The sequence below is a fragment of the Pelophylax lessonae genome (assembly GCF_965119305.1).
Source record: "Pelophylax lessonae genome assembly, chromosome: 12".
Classification (NCBI taxonomy): domain Eukaryota; kingdom Metazoa; phylum Chordata; class Amphibia; order Anura; family Ranidae; genus Pelophylax; species Pelophylax lessonae.
Window position 1 is genome coordinate 4,039,255 of NC_138779.1, and position 11,525 is coordinate 4,050,779.

Genomic DNA, 11,525 nt, shown 5'->3' on the forward strand with positions numbered 1-11,525 from the left:
CTCTAGCAACCAGATTTTAACTCTTAACACAAGAACCTGGAAGAGTCTTATTGTGAGTTATATTTAAAATCTAGTTGCTAGGGGCAACAACTTCACTTTGGCCCTTATTTTGGAACATCCGTCTCTCTGAGTTGTTGCCCCTAGCAACCAGATTTTAACTCCTAACACAAGAACCTGGAAGAGTCTTATTGTGAGTTATATTTAAAATCTAGTTGCTAGGGGCAACAACTTCACTTTTGTCCTCGGTTTGGTAAATCCGTCTCTCTGTTGAGTTGTTGCCCCTAGCAACCCGATTTTAACTCCTAAACCAAGAACGTGCAAGAATCTTCTTGTGAGTTATATTTAAAACCAGGTTGCTAGGGGCAACCGCTTCACTTTGGTCCTCATTTTGGTACATCCATCTCTCTGTGGAGTTGTTGCCCCTAGCAACCAGATTTGAATTACTCATTAGAAGACACCTTACTGGTTGCTACAGTTGACCATTTCCCTTGTACATTGGTTTCCATAAGCTCTCATCTTTGACACGGGGGAAAGGATGTACCATAGTTAGAAAAAAAAGTTTGTTGCCCCTAGCAACCAGATTTTAAATACAATTCACAAGAGAATGTTTGACTGGCTGCCATGGCCAACTGCTACATCTGTACATTTGCTCCCACAAGCTCACTGTCTGTGCCGGCACAGGGGGGATGGAAGTACCAAAATGAGGACAGGAAGAGAGCTGTTGCCCCTAGCAACCAGATTTTAAATTTAACTCATAAAAAGGTTTACTGGTTGCTAAGGGTAACATCTTCATCTGTACACCACCAGCCTTGCACAAACTAGCCCTTTTATGTAGCTTGCACATGGGTTGGAAGCACCAAAATGAGGACCAAAGTGAAGATGTTGCCCCTAGCGACCCGATTTTAACTCCTAACACAAGAATTTGCAAGAGAGTTCTTGTGAGTTAGATTTAAAATCTAGTTGCTAGGGGCAACCATTCCACTTTGGTCTTCATTTTGGTACATCTGTCTCTCTGTGGAGTTGTTGCCCCTAGCAACCAGATTTGAATTACTCACTAGAAGATGCTTGACTGGTTGCTATGGTCAATCACTTCCCTTATGCACTGGCTTCATTGCTGACACCAAAGTTAGAATAAAAGTGTAAATAAAAGTGAGTTATATTTAAAATCTGGTTGCTAGGGGCAACAACTTCACTTTGGTCCTCATTTTGGTACATCTGTCTCTCTGTGGCGTTGTTGCCCCTAGCAACCAGATTTTAATTAATCGCTAGAAGATGATTGACTGGTTGCTATGGTCAATCACTTCCCTATAAGCTCTCATTGCTGACACCGGTGGGGGGGGGGGGAGGTGAATGCACCAAAGTTAGAATAAAAATGGAGTTTGTTGCCCCTAGCAACCAGATTTTAAATACAATTCACAAGAGAATGTTTGACTGGTTGCCATGGCCAACTACTACATCTGTACACCGGCTTCCACAAGCTCACTCTCTTTGCCGGCACAGGGGGGGGGGGGGGATGGAGGTAACAAAATGAGGGCAGGAAGAGAGTTGTTGCCCCTAGCAACCAGATTTCAAATATAACTCATAAAAAGATGCTTTACTGGTTGCTAAGGGTAACATCTTCATCTTTACACCAGCTTTTCACAAACTAGCCCTCTTATGTTGCATGCACACGGGGTGGATGTACCAAAATCAGTACAAAACGTGGAGCGGTTGCCCCTAGCAACCCGATTTTAACTCCTAACACAAGAACATGCAAGAGTCTTTTTTTTGTGTTATATTTAAAACCAGGTTGCTAGGGGCAACCACTCCACTTTGGTCCTCATTTCGGGACATACATCTCCCTGGGTCAGTAATGGATGTGCCAAGGTAGAGTGGTTGTCCCTGGCAACCGGATTTTAAATCTAACTCATAAAAAGATGCTTCACTGGTTGTTATCGGTAACATCTTCATCTTTACATCAGCCATTCACAAACTAGTCCTCCTATGTTGCTTACACAAAGGGGTGGATGTACAAAAATGAGGACCAAAGTGGAGTGGTTGCCCCTAGCAACCAGTTTGAAATATAACTCACCAGAGGATTCTTGCACGTTCTTGTGTTAGAGTTAAAATGTGGTTGCTAGGGGCAACCACTCCACTTTGGTCCTCATTTTTGGCGCATTCGCCTCTTTTTGGAATTGTTGCCCCCAGTAACCACATTTTCAGATGCCTGACAGGTTGCTATGGGCAACTGTTGCCCTTGTACATCAGCTTTCATAAGCTGTTACCTCTGATGGAGTGGGGTGGATGTACCAAACTTAGAATAAAAGTGGAGTTGTTGCCCCTAGCAACCAGATTTTAAATATGATGCGCAGTAAGTCTGACAGACCTGGGCTCTGTATGTAATAAAAACGTGGGTGGAACGCACAGCACGCAGTGGAACGCATGGCGCATGCCCAGTAAGTCTGACAGATCTGGGCTCTGTATGTAATGAAGACGTGGGTGGAACGTATGGCGCATGCGCAGTAAGTCTTACAGACCTTAGCTCTGTATGTAATGAAGACGCGGGTGAAACGCACAGCGCATGCGCAGTAAGTCTTACAGACCTGGGCTCTGTATGTAATGAAGACGTGAGTGGAACGCATAGCGCATGCGCAGTAAGTCTTACAGATCTGGGCTCTGTATGTAATGAAGACGTGGGTGGAACGTATGGCGCATGCGCAGTAAGTCTGACAGACCTGGGCTCTGTATGTAATGAAGACGTAGGTGGAACGCACAGCACGCAGTGGAACGCACGGCGCATGCGCAGTAAGCATTTTGTGCTCTGTACGTCACTTCCGTCCACCTCACTACAGATTGGTCAACAACAGCAGTAGCGGACATCTTACTACACCCAGCGGTAATCGGCTTCACGTCTCTATGACAACCGACGCTGGGCGATGGAAGAAACCAAGTGACAACGTTCTGGAGGGGGGGTAGGCTTTTGGATTTTGGGTGAAGATTGGTCCTTTGTGAAGTTAGGACGTTTTATATACCAGAATACAAAGATAGTAGAAGGAATAGTAACAGTGAGAGGGAATGTGAGTGTAACAGGTAGGGGTGTCAGAGGGAGATAGGAGGAGGGTGTCTCTTCCCCCCCTGAGAGGTTCATATGGTATATCCAAGAGCTGAGAGGGAATGAATGGGGATCTGAGGGGGATGGGAGAGACAATTGGGGGTATCCCCTGATCAGGGGTCAGATTTTGGGTGTGATGGGGGATGATGGGAGTTGTAGTCCTAGAGACAGATGGGGGGGGGGCTCCAATCTTTTATCACATTTCCCAGGAGGCTTTGCTGCTGCCCCCTTGTTTTCATGGCCACGCAGAGTTGGACTCACCCCAGGTTCGGTGCGGGAACGTGTACAAATTTGCGCCGTTTTCCGCACTGCGTAAAAAAAAAAAAATTCACAGATTTTTGCAAACGCACACAAGTCCTGTTAATTCCTAATGGAACCCCCATGCATCTGGTCAACATACGTGCGCCCGCACCCACCAAAACGCATGGTACCGCACATTTTGGTATGGCGTGATTAACCACTTAAGCCCCGGAAGATTTTACCCCCTTCCTGACCAGGGGGTATCTTGCGATTCGGCACTGCGGGACTTTACCGGATAATTGCGTGGTTGTGCGACACTGTACACAAATAAAATTGGCGTCCTTTTTTCTCCCCACAAATAGAGCTTTCTTTTGGTGGTATTTGATCACCTGTGCGATTTTTATTTTTTGCGCTATAAAATTCTGAAAAAAAAAACAATATTTTTCACATTCTGCTATATAACATTCCCAATAAAAAAAAAAATAAAAAAAAAATTAATTTTTTAATCATTTTAGGCCAATTTGTTTTCTGCTACATATTTTTGGTAAAAAAAATTGCAATAAGCGTATTTTGATTGGTTTGCACAAAAGTTATCGCGTTTACTAACTAAGGGAAAGATTTATGTCATTTTTATTGTTCTTTTTTACTAGTAATGGCGGCGATCTGCGATTTTTTGCGGGACTGCGACATTGCGGCGAACAGATCGGACCCCTAACTGACACTTTTGGGGGGACCAGTGACATTACTACAGTAATCAGTGCGAAAAATATGCACTGTCACTGTAATAATGACACTGGCAGGGAAGGGGTTAACACCAGTGGGCGTTCAAAGGTTTAAATGTGTGCCTAGGGGAGTGATTCTAACTGTATGGGGGCGTGGCTTGTGAAATGACCATAGAGACATGTGTTCCTATATAGAAGGATCACAGGCACTCTGTGATCATTCCAGAGAGAAGGACGATCAGCTGTGTTTAACACCAGGGGCGATCAAAGGTTTTAGCGCCGGTTCACACTAGCGCAACGCTACTTTCAGGGGCGACCTCCGAGATCGCGGTGCGAGCAGCGCGCCGCGACCTCGGAGCGGCCGCCACAGACTTTATAACATTGAAGTCTATGGCGGTCGCCTCCTGGTCGCCCCAAAGAAGCTCCGGACCCTTTTTCTAGGTCGGAGCGACTTGTGTCGCTCCTATTAGAACGGGTCCGTAGCTTTCCTATGGGAGGCGACCTGTGAGGTCGCCCTAGTGTGAACCGGGGCTAAATGTGAGCCTAGGGGGGTGTTTTCTAATTGCGTAAGGGGGGGGGGGGTGGTCTTGTGAAATCAATACAGAGACCTGTGTTTCTAAATAGGAGGAGCTCTGTATTGATTCCTGAGAGAAGAACAGTCTGCTGTATTTACAACAGCAGACCGCTGTTCTCTCTTCACGGGGAGCGATCGCAGCTGCGCGGTGGTAATCGTGGCCGCCGCCCCCCCGTGGATCGGCTTTCCTGCTGGCGAGTGCATACCAATAAAGTTAATTAAAAAAAAAATTAAAGGGACAGTGTAAAAAAAAGTTTTAAATAAAAATATAATAATAGAAAAAAAGAAATTAAAGTGACCCCTCCCAATGCTCACACACAAATGCGAATGAATACGTAAGTCCCGCTAGGGTTGTCACCTCATCCCTTTAAACCAGGACACACATTAATTACACAGGTTCTGGGGCTGATTAAGGTGGTCATTAAACTCACTTGGTGCCTGATGTGCATTATATCAGCCTCAGATCCTGTGTAATTATTATGTGTCCTGGATTAAAGGGATGAGGTGACAACCCTAAGGCCCCTTTCACACAGGCGGACCGTTCAGATCCGCCTGTCCGTTTTTTTGGTGGATCTGAATGGTCCCCCCATGCATCCCTGTGGGGCAGCGGAGACATGTCTCCGCTGCCATTTGTATTCACACCCCCCCCCAAGTCTTTTTGGGGATGTCTCTACCAGCTTTGCACATCTAGAGAGGACATGTCTGCCCATTCTTCTTTGCAGAATATCTCAAACTCTGTCAGATTGGATGGAGAGCGTCTGTGAGCAGCAATTTTCAAGTCTTGCCACAGATTCTCAATGTGATTTAGGTCTGGGCTGTGACTGGGCCATTCTAACACATGAATATGCTTTGATGTAAACCATTGCATTGTAGCTCTGGCTGGATGTTTCGGGTCGTTGTCCTGCTGGAAGGTGAATCTCCGCCCCCTTCTCAAGTCTTTAGCAGACTCTAAGGCCCCTTTCACACAGGCGGACCATTCAGATCTGCCTGTCCGTTTTTTTGGCGGATCTGAACGGTCCCCCCATGCATTCCTATGGGGCATTGGATGTCAGCGGAGACATGTCCGCTGACATCCGACCCGATCCGATCCGTCAAATCTGGACAGGTGGAAACCCTATTTTCCATCCGTCCAGCGGATCGGATGGGATCGGATGAGAACGGACCGACTGACAGCTGTCCTCCTGCTGCTCAGCGAGGGATCGGTGGCTCGATCCCCCGCTGAGAAAAACGGAATCCGTCCGACGGACGGATAGTGTGAAAGGGGCCTAAGGCCCCTTTCACACATACAAAATGTATCAGTTTTCCATCCATTTTCCATCCATTTTCCATCCGTTTTTCATCCGTTTTTTGTCAGTTGTTATCTGTTTTTCATCCGTCGTCATCCGTTTTTCGTCTGACCTGTTTTTTTGACGGATGAAAAATAGGGCATTCATACGTTCAAAAAAACAGACTGTGACGAGAGTCACTTTGGGCATGGGGGTTGTGGACCCCAAATTCCTTTAGAGAGGTTGGGGGGCACCATGCCCAGCCTTATGAGGCTCTCTTATGTTTAAATCACCCTGCATCTGTTATGGATGCAGGGTGACCAGGAGGGTGGTGAACACTGAAAATATGGTTTGGACTACTACAAATGGGTTGAATTGCTTCATTTTTGTCAGCAAGGTCAATTGTTCCCTTTGCCATGAGGTTTCTGAGCAGGAAGCCCACTCCTAATATGGTCATCCCAGGAAGTTCTGAGGAGCCGGACTGTCTAGGGTGGCTCCCCATTCAACTATTGTCAGGTGTGCTAATGCTAATGACCACACCTGTGGTCTGCTAAGGGAGGTATTGACACAGAGTAATGTGTATTGAGGGCTCGTTAGGGAACCATTGTTCTGTGTCTGACTATTATGTACATTGATTGCCCCCTGGGGCTTCTGTCTCCTTGCATTGGTCAAAGCTATCTGACCAATCCCTGTTGACTCATTTTCAAGTCCTCATTTGCATGTCTGGAGAGGACCAGAAAGGGAACTGCAGGTACTTTAAAATTGACCAATAGGAAAGCGGTTGTTGGGGGCAGGATGTTCCAAATTCTGTATAAAAGTGTGCCGTGTTCTTCCAATAAATTGTCTTCCTGTTTGAACTTACATACAGCCTGCTTGGTGTTTGTTCTAATGGATCCTGAACGGCACATAGCTGTAGTTCGGATCCCGGATCCTTGGTTAACCGAACCATCAGACGATGTGATCTGCAAGCTGACTGACTAGAAACAGAGGAGTGTCGGGAGAGAGCGGACAGAGCGAGCAAGGGTCTCGTCACATTGGTTGGCAGCGGTGGGATTTGCTCTCCAGTTACCGGGACACTCCAAACCACCACAGTAAATGACCAGCTATGCAGCATGCAGGAAAGCCACGCTGAAAGACTTACTTGAGAGCCACAGAGGGACCGGTGGGACAAAGAACAAGGCCCCCTGATCAGTGGGCTAGCCGAGATGGATCAGAGGGGTGGTGATGCAGGACCCCGGTCAGTTGAAGACTTGTTTCAGCAACGAGTTCGACAGCGGTTGGCATTATATGGTGCTAACCCATCAGAGACCGCCATACAGAATGCCATTAGAGACATCCAGCTGCAGGATGAGCGACAAGAGAAAGAACTAGAGCGACAAGAAAGGGAACGAGAGCGACAAGAGAGAGAACGAGAGCGGCAAAAGAGAGAACGAGAGCGGCAGCATGAGCAGAGAATGGCAGAAATACGGCAATCAGAGAAAACGCCTAAAGATGCAGCGTCCTCATATGAGGAGGAGTTTCGCTGGAGGTTGCAGCAACACTTGGTCCAACAGGATGGGCCTGGATCAGAGGAAACCATACTGGACTGGAGAGATTTCACTCTAAAGGAAATGGGGTATGAGGCTTTAGAGGATGTGCAGTGGAGGCGGAGAGAGAACCTTCCCAGCGAAGAACAGCGGTTCCAGGTATACGTTGCCCTGCGGTTACCTTTTCTAGGAGAACAACCCAGGGATGAGTGGGTGACGGAGCTAAGGAACCTGATTTGGAAGGAGATGTGGCTGGATGAAGCTTACCGGGCACTAAAGTGGTACGCCACCAGCTACAACCACTGGATGGCTGATGACAATATGCCGGAAGGTGAGGACTATAGTGGCCCGGGCTTGCTGTGGAAGGCCTTTGAGGAGAGGGACTTTGGATGTCCAGCAAAGTTTCGGCGCTGGGAAATCCAGGACACCAGGGAAGCCCTACTGGGTCTCCCCAAAGCGAATGACCTGGGGTCAGACCTGATTAATCTGGTCAGAATGGAGTGGGAACTGGAGCAGGACTACCAACGCCTGCTCTGCTCTGTTCCACCCCAATCTACCCTGCAAGCAGAGCCGGAGTCCTGGGTGGCAGATCCAGACCCACAACCCTTCAGTTTGAGAGACAGTACAGACTGGGGGTACTGTGAAGACCCACCGATGGCAGGTGGAGATGGGACCGAGGTCTCTCTACCGGCCCTACAGGGAGGCTGGGCAGCCGGCCCAGGTCCCCAGCTACAGCAGGAGTTACCGGGAGCTGAAGGTGTCATCTTTCCTTCAGAGCAGCAGTGTACCTTCCAGGGAGAGGAGACAACTAATCCTTCTCCCCAACCACAGGGAGACAACAGCCCTGATCCCAATGGTGCAGATGGGACCGCAGTCTCTGCACCAGACCTACAGGGATGCTGGACGGCCGGTCCAGATCCCCAACCTGCCCCGCAGGAATACCAGGAGGAGGAGGTAGGCGATCCCTCCTCTCTACAGCAGACCCCCAACCAGGTCCTGGGGGTAGTATTCGCCAACCCCAACCCAGCGGAAGGGCTGGCAACAAAGCAGAGCGCTGCTGGCCTCTACCCTCAACTTACAAAGGATGGATTTCCTGAGAAGGTGGATGATACTACAATCTCCACTTGTTTACCCCAGGGATGCTGGGCAGTCGGCCCAGATCCCCAACAGCATGAGGAAGTGAGCCCAGCCACCCTGTCCTCCCTCCAGCAGCAGAAAGGAATCCTGGGAGAAGGGCCAGTTCATGCTTCTCCCCCACAGAGGAGATGTTCTACAAGAGAGGCAGAGGTTGACTGGGTGAGTGACGTTCTGTCCCGGACAATTTGTTTGGGGTACTTTGTGGGTGCAACAATTGGAGGACTGGAACTATGGACTAACTTCAAAGTAAACCCGGTTAGGGTCTCCTTCTGTGTTAGTCTCCTGCCGAAAGGGGAGAAATGTGACGAGAGTCACTTTGGGCATGGGGGTTGTGGACCCCAAATTCCTTTAGAGAGGTTGGGGGGCACCATGCCCAGCCTTATGGGGCTCTCTTATGTTTAAATCACCCTGCATCTGTTATGGATGCAGGGTGACCAGGAGGGTGGTGAACACTGAAAATATGGTTTGGACTACTACAAATGGGTTGAATTGCTTCATTTTTGTCAGCAAGGTCAATTGTTCCCTTTGCCATGAGGTTTCTGAGCAGGAAGCCCACTCCTAATATGGTCATCCCAGGAAGTTCTGAGGAGCCGGACTGTCTAGGGTGGCTCCCCATTCAACTATTGTCAGGTGTGCTAATGCTAATGACCACACCTGTGGTCTGCTAAGGGAGGTATTGACACAGAGTAATGTGTATTGAGGGCTCGTTAGGGAACCATTGTTCTGTGTCTGACTATTATGTACATTGATTGCCCCCTGGGGCTTCTGTCTCCTTGCATTGGTCAAAGCTATCTGACCAATCCCTGTTGACTCATTTTCAAGTCCTCATTTGCATGTCTGGAGAGGACCAGAAAGGGAACTGCAGGTACTTTAAAATTGACCAATAGGAAAGCGGTTGTTGGGGGCAGGATGTTCCAAATTCTGTATAAAAGTGTGCCGTGTTCTTCCAATAAATTGTCTTCCTGTTTGAACTTACATACAGCCTGCTTGGTGTTTGTTCTAATGGATTCCGAACGGCACATAGCTGTAGTTCGGATCCCGGATCCTTGGTTAACCGAACCATCAGACGATGCGATCTGCAAGCTGACTGACTAGAAACAGAGGAGTCACGGGAGAGCGGACAGGGCGAGCAAGGGTCTCGTCACACGGACATTGACAGAAGCGGATGAAAATGGATGTTAACTGATGATCATCCGTTGTCATCCGTTTTTACATAGAGATACATTGATGTCCATTTTTCATCCGTCAACGGATGGATGAAAAACGGACAAACAGACAGCATGTGTGAAAGGGGCCTAAGGCCCCTCTCACACTTGGAGTCCGTCGGTGGCATAGGCGTGACACAGGGTGTGCTAGGTGTGCCTGGGCATACCCTAATCCAACTGTGTGTGGCAGATTCCCCCTTTTTAAACCCCTGATATTTAAGCAAAGCCCCCTAATGGCTCCTACAATTGTTATAAAAAATAATAAAATTGTAAAATATAAAAAAAATTAAAACTACTGACACCATCCACTGCCCTGACACCAATCTCTGACCTATTACCACCCACCACTGCTCTACTGACACATTAGTATATGTTGTTTGAGCTTTGAGGTGCACACCCTAATGCAATAGGCTGTGCACACCTATGGTCGGCGGACTCCATTTATCTCATTGGGGGATCGATCCGCCGATCCCCCAGTGAGCAGGCAGATGGCAGCTCTGTCTCTGCGCTGTGTGTGGAGATGGAGCTGTCAGGTCCCTGCTGTTCTCTATGGGGGAATCGGATGAAGACGTACCGTCTGTCCATTCTCATCCGATCCCATCCGCTGGACGGATGGAAAATAGGGTTTCCATCCGTCCAGATTTGACGGATCGGATGTCAGAGGACATGTCTCCGCTGACATCCAATGCCCCATAGGGATGCATGGGGGGACCGTTCAGATCCGCCAAAAAAACGGACAGGCGGATCTGATCGGTCCGCCTGTGTGAAAGGGGCCTAAGTCCCGTACGTGTATGTAAATGGTGATTACAGCACACGTGAGGTATCGCTGCAAACGTCAAAGCAAGAGCAACAATACTACCTCCAGCCCTCCTGTGTAACTCTAAACTGGTAACCTGTAAAGCCTTTTAAAATGTCGCGGGGGCGTGTCCAAGATGGCCACTGCAGCAGATGTGTTTTGCTGAAGCTCCGGACCTGGCTGCCACAATTACCCTGTTTCTCTGCAGACTCGGGTGCCCATCCGGACCTTTTTGACTGCCCAGCTCCCTATGCCGTCCAAGACGAAGGGTAGAGACTCGTCCGCCCTCCGCGTCCCTGCTATATTCGGGCTTGTCTGCCGCGGCTGCTGGCGGGGCGGGAAGCTCTCCCGCCACTTCACTCAACATGGCCACCCAGACAGAGGATGCTGAGCCGGCCCTGGTGGAACAAGCTAACTTTACAGTTCTGATGCAGGCCATTACCAACTGCCAGTCGGCCCTCACAGGCAAGATTGAATCGGTGAGTAAAATGATGGTGCGCTTTATCAAGTGGTGGTGATATGCAATAACTGCACCATTGAATCGGTACAGATGGACATCGGCCTTATCCGGCGGGACATTGATACGTTCCGGACCCGATTATCGGAGGCCGAGAGCCGTGTGGGGGATGCAGAAGACGTCCTTCATGGGCATGACAACGCTCTCCACACACTACCAAGGTGAAGGCGCTGGAATCTAGGGCTGAAGATGCGGAGAACAGGAATCGACAGAACAATCTCCGCAGCGTGGGCCTCCCGGAGGGGTCGGAGGGTGCGGACTCAGTACTCTTCACTGAGCGTCTCCTGCGCACACTCTTACCTCAAGCTCAGTTTTCCCCCTTCTTTGTAGTGGAACGGGAGCACAGGATGCCCGTGGCTCGTGGCCCGCCGGGGACCCCTCCGCGCACCCTCATACTGCGCCTTCTTAATTTCCGGGACCGGGACCTGGTGCTCAGGGAGGCCCGGAAGATT